The sequence below is a fragment of the Pongo pygmaeus genome, chromosome 12 (genome assembly GCF_028885625.2).
Source record: "Pongo pygmaeus isolate AG05252 chromosome 12, NHGRI_mPonPyg2-v2.0_pri, whole genome shotgun sequence".
NCBI lineage: Eukaryota > Metazoa > Chordata > Mammalia > Primates > Hominidae > Pongo > Pongo pygmaeus.
This window is the reverse complement of record NC_072385.2, coordinates 21,948,373-21,970,222: the sequence shown is the minus strand read 5'-3', so window position 1 is coordinate 21,970,222 and position 21,850 is coordinate 21,948,373. Positions and strand designations below refer to the sequence as shown.

The following is a 21,850-nucleotide window of genomic DNA, read 5'->3' as shown; positions in this document are numbered from 1 at the left end:
ATTTGGTCAGCAAGGCCATCCATTGAATAAATGAAAGCATTTAGCTTTTTAAATAAGTGCTTATTTATGACTGTATTTTAAAACATAAAGAGAAGCTATCTCAAAAGTTATTAAATAAGCATTAATCACCCTGTCTTACTCAGTGTATAAAATTATCACTGTAGTTAAAAGAAGGTAAAATAGATCTTGATTCCAAAGATACAGTATTACAGTGACATCAGTATATCTGAATATTCTTACATTTAATTGCAGAAGAAAATAACCACATTATTTAAAGCAAAATAATGTCTTTACAACAAATGTCAAATTTATTTTCAAATGTTTTTTCTCCAATAACTGATGAGGGCCTTAGTCCTCCAGAGCAGTTTATGGCTGTCAAATTATCTGATTCCCAGGTGAGCTTATGTTGTAATATAATTAGTAACCAGTTATTTTAAAAATTTAATTGTATTCATTAAAAATTTTAGTATCTGTCTTAAGCCCATGGTAATTTTGATATAAAAAACAAAATAGCTTTTTTGAAAAGTAGATTTTGTGATCTACTTTTAGTGGATTTCCTATCAATATATAATGCTAGGCTGGAAAAAAGATCTGTAAGTTAAAAAATGAAGATTAATAATTTCACACACCAAATAAGATAGTTTAAAAAATAAATCAAATAGTACAAAACCTGTTTCATTGTTGCTATGATATTTAAACTCACTGTTTGGAAGTCTAAAGACAAACAGGAAGACTAAAAAAAGGAATATTGTTGAAACCAGCAGAGAATGTTACATCATCGTAACGACCAAAATAATATTTTTACTCACTGTTTTTACAGTCATTTTATAAAATAACCTTTTTTATTCTCACTTTGTGCAGAAGTATAGAATGATTCTTTGGGTAAAAGATACCGAAAGTGAATTTACATATTTTAGTAATTGGTTATATCAACACGATAATGATTTCCGTTATATAATCATTAACGTATGAAGGAGTAAAAGTCAATTCTGGCATCCGAGGAGATTCTTGGTAAGGTGAAAGAAATCATAATTTTAAAAAATCACATTAAGATGATTATTTCTATAGTTTCTTTGAAAGTCTGATAAGTAGGGTGAAAGACAAAGAATAAAAGCAGAGGAAGAAAAAATTCAATAGTTTTAAACTGCTTTACAATTATAAACAAAAAAGGATTATAAAGAAAATTAACTGACAAATGAGGAAAATATTTGCAACAACCTTAATAGGCAGTGAGTTTTTACTCTTCATATGTGTCTTGTGTAGAATTCATAGCACTGAAGACCCCAGTAGAAAAATTGCAAACAATCAGATCTGAATAGAAAAATGGACAAGGGATATTACCAGATAATCTAAAAACTAAAAAGGAAAGGAAAAGAAAAACAATTGTTATTCTAGTTAACTACTAAAATGCAAATTAATAGGATACTGTTTTTTTTTTCCATATCAGGTTTTCAAGTATTTTTTTAGAGTCATAATGTTTAAAAAAAAATCCATGAGACAAAACATACTCTGTTAATTTGAGGTAAGAATGTCAATGGAAGCAGCATTTTCTGGAAAACAGTTTGATGACATAAGAACTTTATAGTTTATACCCTTCGATCCAATTATTTCTGTGAATTTTTTCTAAGGATATATCAGTTTTATATACAGAATAGATGTAAATAGAACTATTTATGATAAGCGAAAAAGTAAGTTTTATTAATGTATTATTGAACTTTATAACTAAATAGGTATAATTGAAGAATGATGAATTTTGAAAATATTTGTTACATAATATATAAGGTACAATGTTTATATTAAAAAAGCAAAATATAAAACTAAATTTAAAACTGCGCACACCACCATGCCCAGCTAACTTTTTAAATTTTTTGTAGAGATGGAGTGTCACTCTGTTGTCCAGGCTGATCTTGAACTTCTTGCCTCAAGCAGTTCTCCCATTGGCTTCCCAAAGCACAGAGATTACAGGAGTGAGTCACCACTCAGCCACACGCATCTTTTGAACACTTGGAATATGTCCAGTCTGAAATTTTAGATATGTATACACCCACACACATACACATGTCCTGTTTTGATGTTCTATAATTAATTTTCTCTCAGTTTTTAATTTTTATCTATCTTATTAAGGTATAGAATTGCCCTGAAATCTGCCTATGGAAATTATCTTGGTATAAATTCAGATGAACTTGTTGTTGAGCGTTCAGATGCAATTGGACCAAGAGAACAGTGGGAACCAGTCTTTCAAAATGTAAGTGCTGTTATTGTTTATAAAATCTTCCTGTCAGTTTAACAGAAAGTCTGTAACAGTCAATCATAATATATTTAAAAAGAAAAAGTAGGATGCAATAGTAAAATATATTAAACTGGAATAAATCAGTAAGAACCTAGAGCCTTAAAGAGATCTCAAAATATAGTGCAACAAAAATAGCATTAGTACTTTTGCCCATAATTATTTCTGTATACCCTTAGTGCATAGATATTGATCTCATTACCATTGAAGAACCAGTCAATTTTAGGTCTCAGAGTAGGAAAACAGAAAAGTTCCTAAGTATCTTCTTTGTAGCAGAAATCATGGATGCTTTCAGAAACATTACAGACTGTAAGCGAACTGTGGAGCCAGCTAAGACCAAGTTGTGACAATTTGCGTATAAAATATAAATAATTATAGTTCATTGAAGTAAATTATCTCTAAAATACTTTCAGTTCATAAGCTAATAGTTTATGAAAAGATAGTTTTAATATAAGAAGAAAAAAGATAATATACTAATTCTTAATTTTAGTAAGTAGACAGTTGTAGTATATGGATGTTTTGTTAAATCTTTGTTGATACAGAATACATAATTTCCCTTTTCTGTTTGTGTGAGAAGGAAAGATTGAACAAAAATATGTGAGTGCTAAACTGTCTTTAAAAAGTAGATAACTATATCAGAAACAGTAAGGACCAGTGGGCACCACGCAGAACAAGCAAATAGAAGATAAGCTCAGCCTTTGAGTAGCAGCTTTGGTAGTATACAATAATGAACTGAAAATAGGAAGTCAGCAGTGTTTTCTAAGATGACAGATTAAACAAACATCCTACCAGAAAGAGGTAATCACTTATTCTAAGTTCCTCATCCCCTAGGATAAAATCTTAAGTCAGTGACTTGAAAACTATTTTGACCCAATCCATTGAGAAATGCATTTTTACATTGCAGCCCAGCACACACATATGTATAACTGAAGCAAGAGTTGTACTTAACAATACTTACTTATCCATGTGTTATGCACCTTGATATTTCTTATTCTCTTTTACCCCTTCCTCTGTGTGTCTGTGTGTATTCCTTTTCCCCCCCACCCACCCAATACCGTTCAGGAAACACTACATTGATTTCATTACCTGTAATGTGTTGCAACCGCTTTGAGATGATCCTACTAGTTACGATGAGATACTTCTAATAAAAGTTACACCAGTAGAAAATGCCAATATTTCATAAGGCCAGGGTGATGACTTAGATAGTACTAATAATACAACACTTTAGGAAAGTTCATTTCATTTTATTTTTAGGAAGGACACTAAGTTTCAAAAATTTAAATTTAAATGAAAGAGGGTCTTAAAACTCTATTGCAAAAAGGACTCAGCTGAATAATCTGTGGCACAGGTTTAAATCGCCTGGACCACACCATGCGATGTGAACCGCCATGTTCCAGGGCTCACCAGGAGCCATCCAGATGAGAGACTACCCAGCCCTTGTGACTTGACTAAGATATTAAATCCATGTTATCAGCACGTTTTTAACTGGATGTGATATAATTTTAACATATTTTGTAATCATTGTTTTTATAAATATTTTGTCTAAATGTTATGGTATTCCAAGTTTTCCAAAAGAATCAACGAAATACAAGATATAAATAAACATTTTATTTGTTACGGGAGTTAAGCTAACCAAATTTATAACCCAGATTTAGATACACAAGAAAATCAGTTTTTAAAGTTTTGTTTAATAGCAGTGTAATACATCAAACATTAAACAACTAAAAAAGTATATGAATATTTATTTTCACACACAAAAGTCCCTCAGACATTGATTCTTAAATTCAAAATACCAAAGGCATTGTATATACCTTTTCATGTTTTCTAATTCTGAAGAAAATAAATGTTACTTAAAATGCTAATATGTGAATAAAGTATGCATTCATAATTATGTTCTTGTCTTTAAAGTTAATTTTTCAAACAGAACTAAACAGTTTTATCTTCAGTAGATCTTTTAGAAAGGAAGCAATCCTACCTCATCAAATTAGAATTTAGTCCTACTAGGAAGATACACTACAAATGTTTATTGTGGTAATCTTTGAATAGTAAAATGAAAGGTGATTTTTTTTCCTTTTCTATGTGTTCTTGTATTATATTTTCCACGTTCCTCTTTTAAGTTCTTTTCTGTGATTTTTAAATCAGGGAGGAAAAATTAATTCAGTCTAAACACTTAATGTTTCTTCTAGAAGAAGTATCCTCATGGCTATTTTGTTATTTTGTTTCACTTAGGGGAAAATGGCTTTATTGGCCTCAAATAGCTGCTTTATTAGATGCAATGAAGCAGGAGACATAGAAGCAAAAAGTAAAACAGCAGGAGAAGAATAAATGATCAAGGTAATGATGACATTTTATACGGATGACTGCAATCACACATGCGATGTGACTGTATCTCTTTAAAATGTTAAATCATCATTTACTGTCACTTTAAAGATTTAGTTAATAGCTTTCTATAATGTGCTGTTTCAAATAGACTCATTTTTAATTATAAATCCCATAGTGGATGGCTTGTTTATACAATGTGGTAGAGAAATCAGTGCATCTAGGAGCTACCTTGCCATTATCTCCATGGATTAGTATCTTTTTCTGGTAGTTCCACATGCTCTTTTTAAGCTTTCATTTTCTTGTTTTCTTGCTTGTATTTTAAAATCTAATTTTTAAAATAGATAACATGTACACGTGATCCAACATTTTTAAATAAAAGCATATGAAGATGAAGACATATGCCTGCCATGCATCTTACTCACCTGTGTCCCAGCTCCTGTTCCTCTTTCCCTTTGTTTTGTTTTTTTATAGCCTCCTAAAATTTCTTTATAAACATATGAATACATTTATAATTTTCAACTTTTTTACACTAAAGGCAGCCTCCTCTATAGTCTTCTCAGCTTTTGATTTTTTTTTTCCTTAAAATGGTATCTTGGAGAGTTTTCTACTATTAGTTTGAATGTACAAAATTTTCTCTCTTTCTTGCTTTTCTTCTCTTTCTCTCTCTCTCTTTTTTAACAGCCACATAATATTCCATTTTAGGGATTTACCTTAATTTATGTAGTCTTTTATAGATGGAAATTTAGGCTGTTTCCAGTCTTTTGCTCTTATAAACAGTGCTGCAGTATGTAACATTGAATATGCATCAATTTGTAGATGTGCGGGTGAACCTGAAGATAAATTTCCAGAAGCAGAATTACTAGGTCGGGGTATACGCGTTTGTATTTATGTAATGCTTGAGCTTCTGTAATGATAATCACTCTATGAAACAAAAAATCGTAGCAGAAATTCTGGGGCCTTAGCCCTTACATTTTAAAAATATTTTTATTAATAGTACCTGTCTTCTTTGCATTAGGAGAAACATGAATCACATAAAACATGATTTTTATTTTATTTTTAAAATGTGTGTGCCTCACTAAGCTGGAAATAAAAGTTCCTTATTCCAGGCTAAATTCCCTCATCCATAGTCAGACGTGTTATCCATTTCACCAGTGGCCTGTGCCCTCCCTAATCCTACTGTTTGTTTTATATCATTGTAAAAGTTAAACAGACATCTTCATATCAAGGTGAAATTCTAAATAATACTGTTAATATAACCTAGATAAATCAGGTAGTTAACTGGAATTTGATGAAAACATTTAAGGCTTAATTTCTTAGACTCACAAAAGCCACTGATCTTTAATGATAAACATATACCAGGATGTGTCTAAAGAATAACTCCCCCCTTCTTGACACATGGTTTTTCTGTGTCTTGGCATTCCAACGCAGTACTGAGCATCGTGAACCTTGCTTTGTTTGTCTCTGTTGGGAATCACAAGTTGCATCCAGTCTGACCCAGATTTGCTGGCATTGTGGGGGCCAGAGTGGAAGGCTCTAAGAGAGGGGGCAAATGCCTTTTCTAAAATGCCCTTCATTCTTATAATTAGAGCATAAAAATTTATGTTACATTTTTCTCTACTGCCAGTGTAATTTAAAAGCATCTCTCAATTCTCTGTACATGATTCATGTTAGATTTCTGGTCATATGTTTGATTTTCTTTTTAGAATACTTTTGATTTCAGATAATTTCAAATCTAAAGCACAAACAATTTCAATCTAAAATGTAGATATTTTCTTACAGTTAGAGAAGTGAAATGGTATATTTTTTCAATGCATGCATCTGGCACATGCGTTGTAGTCTTGAATTTCCATAATGCTCCTGTTAGGTGGATGTGAGCTCAGCCTTACAGACAGGAAGACAGCCTCTGACCCTCCTTACATCCTCGTGGTTTTTGTCAGTCAGTTCATGGAAATCACAGTGATTTCAAGGTGTGGTAAGACAGGATGGGTACCCAGGCTCAGCAGACTCCAGAGGCCACTCTCAGTATTTCATAGCACATTGCTTCTCAGGAAACAGGTCATTGATGAAATGCAGATGGGTTTGTGACTTGCATTTAATTTAATTTATTTATATTTTATTGTATCATGTTTAAATTTTTTTCATCTGGATATCATCACAAAAGTGTTATTGAGGGCAACAATTGCAAATATATGCAGTGCTGTTCACTTATACAAAGACACAAAGATACACAAAGATTGCATTTTTCACTATTTAAAGCAATTTTCAGATGAAATACAAAGTTTTCTGGGTCTCTTTGGTTAGTCAATTACTTGGAAGCTCTGAACAGTGATTATTTAGGACTCTTTTCGTACCATTTAATTGCAGGCTGTCCTAATTAATCTCTGTCAGCCCTTCACCTTTAGGACCTTGCCTTATCTACCAGAACACAGATCCCTCTTACTAAAGGTAGCATTGTGTTACAGGCCCTAGAAGGGAATGTTTTGAGGTCTGGGACCCCTCAAATCAAAACTGTCACAAAGATGTCATTGGCACAAACATGTGATTTGTCATCACTTTCTAAGCAGCTCTGAAACTGGACTCTGGCCACAGAGATCCCTTAGGAGACATGAATCCTTACCATTGCCTATTGCCTGTTCTGTGGGTGATCCTAATTGTTGAATGCAGATTAATTAACTTATGACATGTGATAGTAAACATCTATCCAACTTAGGAGGACATAAGAAGCTACTAAAAGAGGTGGGTTCCAATTAATTAAAAGCAAGTTGTGTAATGTTAAAAGTTTTAATAGTTTGGTAATAGCCTGTGCAATGTAAAATAGCTATTGAGCTTTCAATCTGATCAAATGACACTTGTCTACTAGGGATAATTTGATCCTAGTGTATTCACTTGGAGGACAAAATTAAATTAATGATTTCTTTATTGCCTAGCAGGATCTGATGTATAAAATGTTTCTGAAATAATTTTGTCTGTAGTGTTTCTGACACAAGGGCTGAGGAGGAAGCATGTGATAGCACTTACTCATATAGATTATTTATATGAAGTAAAAACACATAGCCAGAACTGGTCTTTTTCTGAATATTGTTGCTCAGTTAATTTTTTCTTCTGCATAAGAAATCATCTCGAATGTTCTTATGTGATATGTAAAGTGGGGAAGGTGGAAGATAAACATATAACCCGTTGGATTCTCTTTTCCAATATCTAGATTAGATCCTGCGCTGAAAGAGAAACCAAGAAAAAAGATGACATTCCAGAAGAAGACAAAGGAAATGTAAAACAATGTGAAATCAATTATGTGTATGTATGCTTTTCCTTTTAGACCTACTGATTTGACAGTGAAGTGCTTCTCAAAGTGCTTTCAAAATAAATTACCTAATTAGCTGGGGATGGTGGTGCATGCCTGTAGGCCCAGCTACTTGGGAGGCTGAGACAGGAGGATTGTTTGAGCCCAGGAGTTCAAGGCTGCAGTAAGGTCTGATCACCACTGCATTCCAGCCTGGGTGACAGAGCAAGACCCTGTCTGAAAAGATGAAAACTGATGGACAAGAAGAGGCAATACAATGTAGCCTCTAGGACAGAGCACTGAGCTAAATGCTTTTTTTTCTTGAGGGTTCAGTTTTCCTAATCATCCTAGCACATTATTAATATTTATTACTCTTCCTATGTAGATAAGTAAAGTCCTAGAATTACAACACAGAAAAACAGAGATGTTTAGCTGTGAGTGTACAAGTATAAATCAATTAAGTGCCAGATTTTGATAATCACCAGCCGCTCATTCAAGTCGTATGTTCCAAAGTTACTCTTACCCTTTTTTTACATTACTTGATAAACGCAATGTTTAATTACATATTTCCTGTTAACTAGCTGGTAGAATTCATACCTACAGTCCGTAAATAATGTTAAGAATTTTTTTCCAGCTGAGCAAATGAATATGTATGTAGTTGTAAGAAATCAAGAAGAGGTTATAAAATATAATCAGGATGTGGACTCTAAAACAGAATAACCTCTATGTCCTGTAACTTTTATCACTTGTAGTAATACAGCATTCTCACCCTGTTAAATGGAAATTTAGAGCACCATTAAATTCTGGAATAATTAAAATTGCTATTTGGATTGAAAAAGCCCTTAGACAACATTTATTGAATATTAGGAAATAACTTTTATAAGATTAGAATCCATTTTTTATAGAAATCAAATTTAAAAGTATACATATTTTAATATAAGTGTTGTGGTAACACAGTAACCAAAATTGAGCACACATTTTTAAAGCTTTTTATATTTATTAGCAGTTGAATATATATGGCATGTTTTACATAGATTAATTTTACTATTTTTCTTTGTTTTAACAGGAGAGCCAAATTGAAACAGACAGATACTGCAAATGACTGGGACTTTTGTTTCTGCCTTATCTTTTTGTGTTTTTTTCTGAATAAAATATTCAGAGGAAATGCCTTTACAGAGTTCTTGAGTTGTGAAATTGTTTTTTAGCTAGTAGCTAGTTTAACCAGGATTAAGCAAGTTTAATCAGGATTCTTCATGGATGTACTTTTTAGCTAACTACAGTTTTTCATATGGAAATGAAACTTAGAGTACACACTTAACGTACCACAGAATTTTTTTCTGGATTTCCTGTCCTGAAGCATGAAGTGTACTAGAAACCAATTCTTCCTGCGCTACTTGTGGAATCTTTCTTACTGGATCATAATCTTACTTTACTTTATACAATAGATGCTTAATCAGTGCCTTTAATAGGAAGTGAGAAACTCCCAGTCCAATCAACAAGGCTTTGATTCTACCTCCTAAGTACTACCCAGATCACAATCCAAATATCAGGACTAGGGGGCTGGGCAGAGAGGAAAAATCATCTATTAGGGAGCGGGACAGAAAGTGGAAACATTACAAAGAAGCAAGTGGGCTCATGACAGAGGGGAGAGTAGTACCGGGGAAAATCCCTACTGAGGACAGGTTTGCCACAGTGGATATGTATGTGATGCTTTTGTCCTCGTGGGCTGGAATGGAAGTTAATAAAGAAGTTCAGATGCTACGTGTTGCTTAGGTCTGCTTTGTTGAAGCCTGTCTCTTTCAGAGTTCCTAAACACAATATTCCCGTGGCATCTAATCCCAGTGAGAGCTCCAAATCCAGGCCGTGTATCAGATGCCACGGGAAATTCTGCCTCAGGACTCAGGTTGGTTCAAGCATCTGGATGATGTCAAAAGTCCACGTTGTGTGCTGGCCTAACCTGAAAGACCCTATCTAGTTCTAGCCTTTAAATTCCTTCTGTCACCAAATCTAGAGTTACATGGCATCTGTACAAGCTAGGTAGCTGAGGCATGGGATCAGCCCTATAAAGGAGCTTTTGGAGCTTTTGTTGTAGGTCTAGCTTCAACTTGGCACTCCAGTTCCAATAGCTGGACTTTCTCTCATCGTGTGTTCTGATCCTTGGATTGGGAACAAAGTAACCACTCTGATCCCACAAAACAGAGGTTCCGGTTCCCAACTGGTGACTATTTTGCCTCCCAGGGGACATTTTTGGTTTTCACAACTGGAATACGGTGTTAGAGGGTAGAGGCTAGGGATGCTGCAAAGCATGTGGCATAATCCTGTTCCGCCTAGAATGCTAACACTGCCAAGGTTATGGAGCCTTCCCACCCAAGGGCTTGGTCTATTCCTTGCTTCTGTCAGCTCCCTAACCCTTAAACACAACAGTTCAAATATATATGCATAAGCATCTCCTAGGGACCTGCACGTTTCCAATATCGACTACTGAGAACCATCCGTAGAGATGCAGGCTTAGGAGGTCTAGGATTGGGCTCAAAATTTGCATTTTAACAAGTACTCCAGGTCATTCCGAAGCAAGTGATACAAACCACACAATGAGGAACACCGCCTTCAAGAGACTGAATCTTCCTTCCCAACACTAGCTTGGTATCTGAGACCATCTGCCTGCTGACTGGCTTTCCTGTCACAAACATTCTGCATATAGGCACAGTGTGTTCCTGGACTCCATGTTAACGCGTTCACCCTCATGTTCCCTTGGTTCCTGTCCCCAGTCCAGCGAGCAGAACTAATTACAGATCTTGACAACAGAAGATACAGATTTAAAATAACTTGCCTGTTCCCGTGGACTTTATCCACTAGTGAAGGAAGACAAGTGGACCATGGGAGAGTGTAGGTGGGGGCTCCTTCCCTATTTCTCCCATTCCACTTTATACAAACCCCAGCTAGACCACTGGGAGAGCAACGGAAGTTAATAATGACTGCATCTAAATATTGTCATCTGGTCCACTCTTCTTCCATCTTGTACACAAGGATATGAGTTTTGTTTAAAGCACTACTGAAACCAAGAAAAACTCTGGCTTAGCAAGCCCCTGACGGATCAGTCTAGTAATCTTATCAAAACGAAGATTACCTAAAAGCACTAACCAAAGGAAAAGCTCCCTCACCCCAACTTATGACTGCTCACATTTTTCAGATTGAATCATTTCAATTGTATTTTAAGGTTCATTGACCCTTTACCACCTCCAAGCTGCTCCTCAACACAGCTGATTATTATTTTTTAATTTTGAAAACTTTCTGGCTTCTAGAATTTCCACTTGAACCATTTTTATTATTGTAGTTTCTTCTACTCTGCTGTGATTTCCTATCCATTTATTTTAAGGGATTTTGGGGTTTTGATTTTACTAAGAATTACAATAACTACTTTAAAAATCCACACTAATTCCAACATCTGGGTCATCTCGAGGTCAGTCGCTATTGATTGCCTTTTTCTTTGAATATGTTTCTTTATATGTTTGATATAACCGGATTGAATTCTGAAGATTGTAAAGCTAGATTTTGTTTTGTTCCTCTGAAAATTTTGATAATTTTCTGTTGTATTTGTTGTATTTTGTTTGATTTTTTCTATTGTATACTTTACAATATATTTTCTTCGAATGATTTTGACATTTCTATTTCTCAAAATATTTATGTTTATGTTAGCAATTATACAAAGTAGCTTGGTGAAGTGACTCCCATCTGTAATTCCAGAATTTTAGAGGCCAAGGCAGGAGGGTCACTGGAGCCCAGGAGTTGGAAACCAGCCTAGACAACAGCGCAAGACAGTGTCTCCACAAAAAATTATTAGGGTGGTGCAAAAAGTAATTGCGGGTTTTGCCATTACTTTCAATGGCAAAACCCACAATTACTCTTGCACCAACCTGATAAAAAATAAGCTGGGTATGGTGGTGGTGTGTGCCTGTGGTCTCCGCTATTTGGGAAGTGAAGGCAGAGGTGGGAGGATTGCTTGAGCTCAGGAGTTCCAGACCAGCCTGAGACAATGTCTCTATGAGAAAAAAAAAATTAGCTGGGCCCACGTACCTGTGGTAATAGCTACTTCGGAGGCAAAGGCAGAGGTGCCAGAATCACTGGAGAACAGAAGCTCAAGGCTACAGGGAACTGTGATTGTGCCACTGCACTCCAGCCTGGGTGATGGAGCACGACCCTGACTCCAAATAATAATAATAATTACAAAAAGGAATGACTTAGAACACCAGGTTAGGGTTAAGTATTATAAAATTTAGCTGACTTACACTGTTCTCTATAAAACAGGTTGCCACAGAAAATATATCATGCCCAGTTAATTTTAAATTTCAGATAAACAAATACTTTTTTCAGTGTAAGTATATCCCATGCAATATTTGGGACATGCTTATACTAAAATATTATTCTCTGTTATCTGAAATTGAAATTTAACTGTGTATTACATAATTATAGCAGCCTGACAATGAAAGATATGTAGGCTGAGCAAAATTCTACTTTAAACTTCAAGCTTTATAATAAATGCATTATTAATCAAGAATTATTATTTACTGAGACCTGTGTAGATCCCCATATTTATCTTTTTAAATGTGGAACTAGGAAAGCTACATAAAGAACATTTATAGTAATAAATGACTGTTCTATAGAGCTGAAAAGAAAACTCTAGCTTTTATTTGTCTCCCAAAACTTAAGCTTTATTCTACATTTGAATAAACAATAAAATTACAGCTCAACTTTGGAAGCACAGATCATAATATAAAAATAAAGTAAAGATCCCAGAAACATTTAACAGGCAACAAATCTTTCATATCATCTTACTATAGCAACTAAACATATAATAACTTAGAACGATCCATTAATTATAAGTAAAGAATAAATCTCTTACAAAGCATAACTATTCATATTATTGACCATCATGAGAGTAAATATTTTAAGTAAAACGCCATGAAAACTTTAAAGAAAGGAGTGAGTTGCAGACACAGTCATTCTTGGATTTCTTTCAACACCAGGTTTTCTTCCCTTTTGACGTGAACTGGGAGTTGAATATTTCCTCTCTTTGCCCTCTGACCCTCTAGTCTCTGAAGCATCTTTTGTACTAGAGGTGTGTGCAAAGACTTCCTGGAAATTTGGTTTTGTAAATTGTCCTGTTGTATCTTCTAGGCACTGCAGTGAAACAGATGTAGAGCTGTTGCTCTTGCTTGTATAAGTTTAACATTTTGATTCAAAAAAGGAAGTAAAAAGAAGAGAGTTGATTACATTTGGCTACTGACATTAATAATAAAAAATAATAATTGTCCTTGTAATATAAATATATGAATGTTTTAGTTCTAAGAATGGCTGTCCACATAAGAAAAGTATGTAAAAATAATTAATGTCTATTATAATTACTTTAACCAAAGAAAAAGTATAATTTAAAGATGGCTGTTTAAGGATCAAATTGCAGCAACTGGTGAAAGTAGATATTAGTCATATTTATTAAGTGACACACAGTGATACTGAAGGCACTTATTTCTCAAGAAACATCATTTTTTCACAACAAGAACATACTACATCCTAGACATGAAAGGAAAATAAGCTTTAATTTTCACCACAGGACGGCGACACTCAGAGAACTGAGGTGGTACAGATCCATTAGAGGACCATATCCATGAGTCTATCAGTCTCTAGGACAGAGCAAGAATTTTTAAAGAACCTTGGTGAAGTTTCCTTTTCAAAGAAATACAAAGATTAAGGCCTTTGAAACGTAAATTATTTTTCCAGTTATTACATTGAGGACAAAGTTACAGTTGCAAAGTTAAGATTTTTATAACTATCCCTAAAACTGATTCTCAGTGACACCCTTGATCTACATATGTTAAGGAAAAAGGCAAGATGAAGATGTGTTAAATATGTTCCACTTTTTAAAAATCAGTTTTAATAAAAGGTATATCCAAATAATGGTTAATTAAATGACCATGAATGTATGTTATAGCAGATGCCCACTCGTCAACATGCCTTGAAATTAAAGGTTTATAAGGTGTATAAGGGCAGTTTTTGATGTTGCCATTACATTCACAAAAGTATCTGAGGCACGTACAGCAAGAAGTGCACTAAGTGCTTGCAACATAACCAGCACAAAATTTTGTTGAATAAATAAATGAATACATTTGTAGAGCATCTGTTCAAAATCTCTGAGGTAAAAATGAAAATAATTTGAAAATATGCAAAACTGAAATTTCCCTCATACGGCTTCCAATTCATACAAACAACAAGATGAATTTCAAAATGAAAACATGACAATAAAATCAAAGTTTCAAAATGGCTGGCCTTTTTTAGCAAAACCCATGTTCAAATAAAGGAATAAGACATCAAATGTTTTGAGAACCAAATTTTACTGCTGCTTTTCTAACACCCTGTTGTTAACCTGAGCCCCCATCGTCTTACTGTCAATAAGAGATTTTCATTATAAAATACAAGAAACAGGCCAGGTGCCTGTCAATAACAGATTTTCATCATCAAATACAAGAAAGAGGCAGGGCACGGTGGCTCACAACTGTAATCCCAGCATTTTGGGAGGCTGAGGCGGGTGGATAACTTGAAGTCAGGAGTTTGAGACAAGCCTGGCCAACATGATGAAATCTCATCTTTACTAAAAATACAAAAATTAGCTGGGTGTGGTAGCAGGCACCTGTAATTCCAGCTAATCCGGAGGCTGAGGCAGGAGAATCACTTGAACCAGGGAGGTGGAGGTTGCAGTGAACCGAGATCGAGCCACTGTACTCAAGCCTGGGCTACAGAGCAAGACTCTGCCTTAAAAAAAAAAAATACACAACATAACAGAATCTCTCGGATACATTCAAAGTGGTGTATATAGGGAAATTTATAGCACTAAATGCCTACAAGAAAAAGCAAGAAAGATCCAAAATTGACACCCTAACATCACAATTAAAAGAACTAGAAAAGCAAGAGCAAACACATTCAAAAGCTAGCAGAAGGCAAGAAATAACTAAAATCAGAGCAGAACTGAAGGAAATAGAGACACAAAAAACCATTCAAAAAATTAATGAATCCAGGAGGTGGTTTTTTGAAAGGATCAACAAAATTGATACACCGCTAGCAAGACTAAAAAAGAAGAAAACAGAGAAGAATCAAATAGGCGCAATAAAAAATGATAAAGGGGATATCACCACCGATCCCACAGAAATACAAACTACCAACAGAGAATAATACAAACAGCTCTATGCAAATAAACTAGAAAATCTAGAAAAAATGGATAAATTCCTCGACACATACACTCTGCCAAGACTAAACCAGGAAGAAGTTATATCTCTGAATAGACCAATAACAGGCTTTGGAATTGTGGCAATAATCAATTCCTTACCAACGAAAAAGAGTACAGGACCAGATGGATTCAGAGCCGAATTCTACCAGAGGTACAAGGAGGAACTGGTACCCTTACTTCTGAAATTCTTCCAATTAATAGAAAAAGAGTGAATCCTCTCTAATTCATTTTATGAGGCCAGCATCATCCTGATACCAAAGCCGGACAGAGACACAACCAAAAAAGGGAATTTTAGACTCATAACTTTGATGAACATTGATGCAAAAATCCTCAATAAAATACTGGCAAACCAAATCCAGCAGCACATCAAAAAGCTTATCCAACATGATCAAGTACGCTTCATTCCTGGGATGCAAGGATGGTTCAATATACGCAAATCAATAAATGCAATACAGCATAAAAACAGAACCAAAGACAAAAACCACATGATTATTTCAACCGATGCAGAAAAGACTTTGACAAAATTCAACAACGCTTCATGCTAAAATTCTCAATAAGTTGGGTATTGATGGGACGTTTCTCAAATTAATAAGAGCTATCTATGACAAACCCACAGCCAATATCATACTGAATGGGCAAAAACTGGAAGCATTCCCTTTGAAAACTGGCACAAGACAGGGATGCCCTCTCTCACCACTCCTATTCAACATAGTGTTGGAAATTCTGGCCAGGGCAATGAGGCAGGAGAAGGAAATAAAGGGTATTCAATTAGGAAAAGAGGAAGTCAAATTGTCCCTGTTTGCAAAGGACATGATTGTATATCTAGAAAAACCACGGTCTCAGCCCAAAATCTCCTTAATCTGATAAGCAACTTCACCAAGGTCTCAGGATATGAAATCAATGTACAAAAATCACAAGCATTCTCATACACCAATAACAGACAAACAGAGAGCCAAATCATGAGTGAACTCCCATTCACAATTGCTTCAAAGAGTATAAAATACCTAGGAATCCAACTTACAAGGGATGTGAAGGACCTCTTCAAGAAGAACTACAAACCACTGTTCAATGAAATAAAAGAGGATACAAAGAAATGGAGGAACATTCCATGCTCGTGGGTAGGAAGAATCAATATCGTGAAAATGTCCATACTGCCCAAGGTAATTTAGAGATTCAATGCCATCCCCATCAAGCTACCAATGACTTTCTTCACAGAATTGGAAAAAACTACTTTCAAGTTCATATGGAACCAAAAAAGAGCCTGCATCACCAAGTCAATCCTAAGCCAAAAGAGCAAAGCTGGAGGCATCACGCTACCTGACTTCAAACTATACTACAAGGCTACAGTAACCAAAACAGCATGGTACTGGTACCAAAACAGAGATATAGATCAATGGAACAGAACAGAGCCCTCAGAAATAATGCCACATATTGTCAATTATCTGATCTTTGACAAACCTGAGAAAAACAAGAAATGGGGAAAGGATTCCCTATTCAATAAATGGTGCTGGGAACACCTACTAGCCATATGGAGAAAGCTGAAACTGGATCCCTTCCTTACACCTTATACAAAACTTAATTCAAGATGGATTAAAGACCTAAACGTTAGACCTAAAACCATAAAAACCCTAGAAGAAAACCTAGGCATTACAATTCAGGACATAGGCATGGGCAAGGACTTCATGTCTAAAACACCAAAAGCAATGGCAACAAAAGCCAAAATTGACGAATGGGATCTCATTAAAGAGCTTATGCACAGCAAAAGAAACTACCATCAGAGTGAACAGGCAACCTACAAAATGGGAGAAAATTTTCACAACCTACTCATCTGACAAAGGGCCAATATCAAGAATCTACAATGAACTCCAACAAATTTACAAGAAAAAAACAAACAACCCCATCAAAATGTGAGCAAAGGACATGAACAGACACTTCTCAAAAGAAGACATTTATGTAGCCAACAAAACATGTAAAAATGCTCACCATCACTGGCCATCAGAGAAATGCAAATCAAAACCACAATGAGATACCATCTCACACCAGTTAGAATGGTGATCATTAAAATGTCAGGAAACAACAGGTGCTGGAGAGGATGTGGAGAAATAGGAACACTTTTACACTGTTGGTGGGACTGTAAACTAGTTCAACCATTGTGAAAGTCAGTGTGGCGATTCCTCAGGGATCTAGAACTAGAAACACCATTTGACCCAGCTGTCCCATTACTGGGTATATACCCAAAGGACTATAAATCATGCTGCTCTAAAGACACATGCACACGTATGTTTATTGTGGCACTATCCACAATAGCAAAGACTTGGAACCAACCCAAATGTCCAACAATGATAGACTGGATTAAGAAAATGTGACACATATACGCCATGGAATACTATGTGATGAGTTCATGTCCTTTGTAGGGACATGGGTGAAGTTGGAAATCATCATTCTCAGTAAACTATCGCAAGAACAAAAAACCAAACACTGTATATTCTCACTTATAGGTGGGAATTGAACAACGAGTACACATGGACACAGGAAGGGGAACATCACACTCTGGGGCCTGCTGTGGGGTGGGGATGGGGGGAGGGTTAGCTTTACGAGATACACCTAATGCTAAATGGCACATGTATACATATGTAACTATCCTGCACAATGTGCACATGTACCCTAAAACTTAAAGTATAATAATAATAAAATTAAAAAAGACCGTGTATGTTGATTATTTATCAGTGTGTATGTTACTATGCAAAATTATATTATTTTTAGTAACTTAGATTATGTAAATATGTATTATATTTTAGGCAGTAGCAAATATTAACACATTTTTTAATGTACAGCTTAGATAATAGTGGATGATTACAATTAATTAATATTAGCTACTTACAACACTTATGCAAACAGAAATTCTAAAACTAAATTTGTATTAACTTTGAAAATTTTAAACTATTTTCTACAAAGTTTTTAAATTACAAACAATAAAATAGAAAGTTTATAAAAAAAGAAATGCTATGAGAAATAGTTATATTTTGATTCCTTAATTTTCCTGAATATTTGTACTTGGAGCTTCACCGTTAGTAATTCCAATAGGCTACACAAATTTTCTCTTCAGTAAAATGGCCAAACAGAAGGCATTCAATTTTTAAATATATGATGCAATTTTATTACCTTTTTTTCTGTATAAATGACACAAAATTTAGACCAATAAAAACAGAATTTCTTCCTTGAAATTTCAAGAGTTGAGCTGAGCTGGGAAGAGCTAAACTGCTTGATAACAGAGTTGGAAATTAAAGCAAGTGGCCCACATCAAAGTAATAGTTAAGCCTTTTTGTCTTCCTTTCTGTGATTGTGGTAAGCAACAGGCAAAATCAGATGAAGCACCGACTCCTCACTGTTCCATTTTTTCCTCATGGAAAAGCACCAGGAAAGAGTCAGATGGATCAGCACAAACATGGCACTATCTCACTGCCGAGGTGGCCCCCTCATTAAAAACAGGCCTGCAATGTTGTGAAAAAGGGGGCAGGAGTGCATAGAGGAGAATGTATGATATGAGCAATAGTAAAAAGCATGGGGTATTAATAAGAATGTATAAAAATTATTATCAAAGTTCCATTTCTTCTTCAGAAATAGGGATCTGAACAAAAGTTTCTGAAGAAGGCCTCGACCAAAAGCCCCTCAGCAAGGTGCCCCTGAATCTAGATGCCTGGACTGGGAATGAAAAGCTACATGCGAGACTCAGTGGCCAAGATGGCCGGTATTGTTTATTTCAACCCCTCAGAGACTGCAAAGCACTGACATTTATATAGTTCTCCTAAATGCACATGTCAGCAGGAGTGTGACAACCAATGATTTCAAAGATATAATGTGGGTATCAGAATTTCTGGCAAAAGATTAGATAATCTTATCTTTTCAAACTCAAATAACCATATATGCAGAGAAACTTCAAAGGCAGGTACCTCCACAAATAATTTTTCAGCAAAGAATAAAGAAGCACAGCTGTAGAAAAAAAATTAGACTAGAAGTTGATGCTACCTTTCGGAATTGCTAATAATGGAAGCACAGGTTGTTAGAATGGAACATGTCTGATTGGTGAATATAATGTCACAGCAGCATAGATGCAGGAGTATTTGGATCTGACTATGCTATCTAAAGGTAGAATCATTACATTTTCAAAAGTTTAGAAAAAATAGGTTAGAGTAGTTAGTGGAGGTGGTATTTCTCCTCTTTGGTTGATTTGGGAATTAACACCAATCCTCATATTAGTTTCTGGTTCATATGTACACCCTGTGTTTTAATCTGGACAATTTAGATAAATACATTGACTCAATCATTTCAGGTGTCTGCAAAGGGAATATTGTTCACATTACAGATATCTTTTCACTGGAATAAAATACCTCGACCAAGAGTCTTCAATGACCCCATCACTTGAGGTCAGTCATTTATAATAAAATGAAATCTACTATTCTTTTTAAAATATACCAAGTAAAAGTCATCAAGACCAAAGTTATTCAGAAACAAAATACTAATCAAAACACGGCTGTACAATTAGCTCTTAATAAATCCTCAAACTGCGTATATAGTGTAGAAATAATATAAGTAGTTATAATGATTAAATATAGTAGAGGAAAAGTTTAAAAGTAAGAAAAAAATAAAGTACATTATGAAAATAATTACGTAAAAATGTTAGATGTAAAAAAATTTTCAATGTAAAGGATACAATAAATAGAAAAATTGCATAAATGAAAAAAGGAATTATGAATTAGAATGTAGGGTGAAGTGAATATTTAGAAGTCCGAATAGGGTTAAAACAAATAAACAATATGAAAAATTGAAATACATAAAAATCTAGAATAAGTCATGTAGTTTAAGTCCCAGTTTAAATAAATAAAATGGAGTGAATGTCAAATAGGGAATAAAAATATATAATTATTAAAATAATTAATTATAATAGCTTAAGGCATAACTATTAAAAGAAATACAATAGTTAAAAGCATAATACCAAAATAGAGAAAATTACATAAAGCCATCTAAGATAAAATTCGAATTAATTATAAAGCAATGAAAACAAACCTATTTCTCAATATGTGAATAAGATCAAGAATCCAGTAGATTATGGTCTTCAAAGTTCTGAGGGAAAGACATGTAAATTTAAAATTACATATATTTCAAAAGTTATTTTCAGGATTGAGGAAAAATGTTTTTTAATACAAAAAAGCAATGTAAACTGTGTATATTTACCTCAGTAAAATGCATTTAAAATTTGCTGAAAATTTAGATTATGAAGAAAAATACTCTTCCTGAGAACAAATATTGAGATAAAATAAGTGTACAGACATCCAAATAGATCGAAACTATATTAACACTGTGTCAAACTATACACAATGTGTGATATATCCATATGAAGCACATTTATGGAAGAATAAAAGACAATGTTATCCCAAGTGTTACATTAAATAAAAGAGTAAATTTGGTAATAAATGAGTAAATAAGAAAAATAATTCTTGCCCAGGTTACATTAGATTTAGCTTTAGTGGGGTAGAGCCAGTCACTACTAATACAGAAGTTGAGAATCCATGAAAGGAAGACAATACATAGTGTATAACTAAAATGAGTGAGTTTGAAATTCACCAAGCAGTACGTTCTGGGATTAATGGCAATGGCTTGTAGTATGCTCAAAGAGCAGGTGGTGCATGGGAAGAAGCTGCTCATTATCATGTTAAGATAGACAGTAGACTTCTATTTGAGGCCACTCTAGAGACCATCTTGCCAATCTATGTCTGTAGAGAACAAGTTTGTCATGGTAGGAGCATCACTATGTAGATGAAGGCCTAGTTACTGATGCTCTGGTCACAGGACCTGGGCCTGCAACCCAAAAAGCAGGCAAAAATCCAGAAGACAGGAAGGAACATGACAGAGATTCCAATTCTATGGAATAAAAAGCACTTTTATGGCACTATTATTTGAAGATGTGTCCTTTATCAGAAAAGTAAATGCATATCTGGAAAAACAAACAGGACAGCAAAGTCTCTTCTTAGAAAATCTCTGTGATTATGTCAACCAAGACCACCACTCTCCTCAGTGCCGACCATCATGGTTACCTCAATCAAAAAGTCCTGAGTCATCCCTAGCAACCCCATGTGAACCATCCTCCTAGCCTGCTCTTTCCTTCACTTCCCATAAACATCAAATATGCAATGATGCCACTGAAGCCCCCTCCTTTTGTGCTTTTATTATCTTCACATTTCCTGAACAGTTATAAGTGCCATGTGTCCTGGAAGTTTTTAGTTTATTTTTATATCTTCTGTTAAATTACACAAGATCATGGACAATGACATATGAACATTTGTATCTGCACACTTGTTACAGTGTTAGGTTAAGTTTTATAAAAAGGTGAATGACTGGAGATAGGTAGACAATCCATGGGTCATTTTTTTTCACTCTACGAATTAATATGAGGTGGAGAGAATTTGTAATGTGTAATTGACCAAAGTTTCTTCATCAAGCGTTTTAATAAGAGCAGTAATCTATTTATGAGGATAGAGCACTCCTGACCTAAACACATCCCGAAAGACCACACCTCCCAATACTGCTGCTTTGGGGATTAATTTTCAACATAAAATTTTAAGGGAAACAAAAACATGAAAACCATGCCTCATGTCCCCAATTCATTTTTAATTCCACACAAAATACA

General features: G+C 34.7%; 1 pseudogene; it reads left to right on the top strand.

Moving 5' to 3' along the window:
- Nucleotides 1-1,950: 1,950 nt before the first annotated feature.
- Nucleotides 1,951-11,877, top strand: LOC129030308 (protein FRG1-like; annotated as a pseudogene).
- Nucleotides 11,878-21,850: the final 9,973 nt, after the last annotated feature.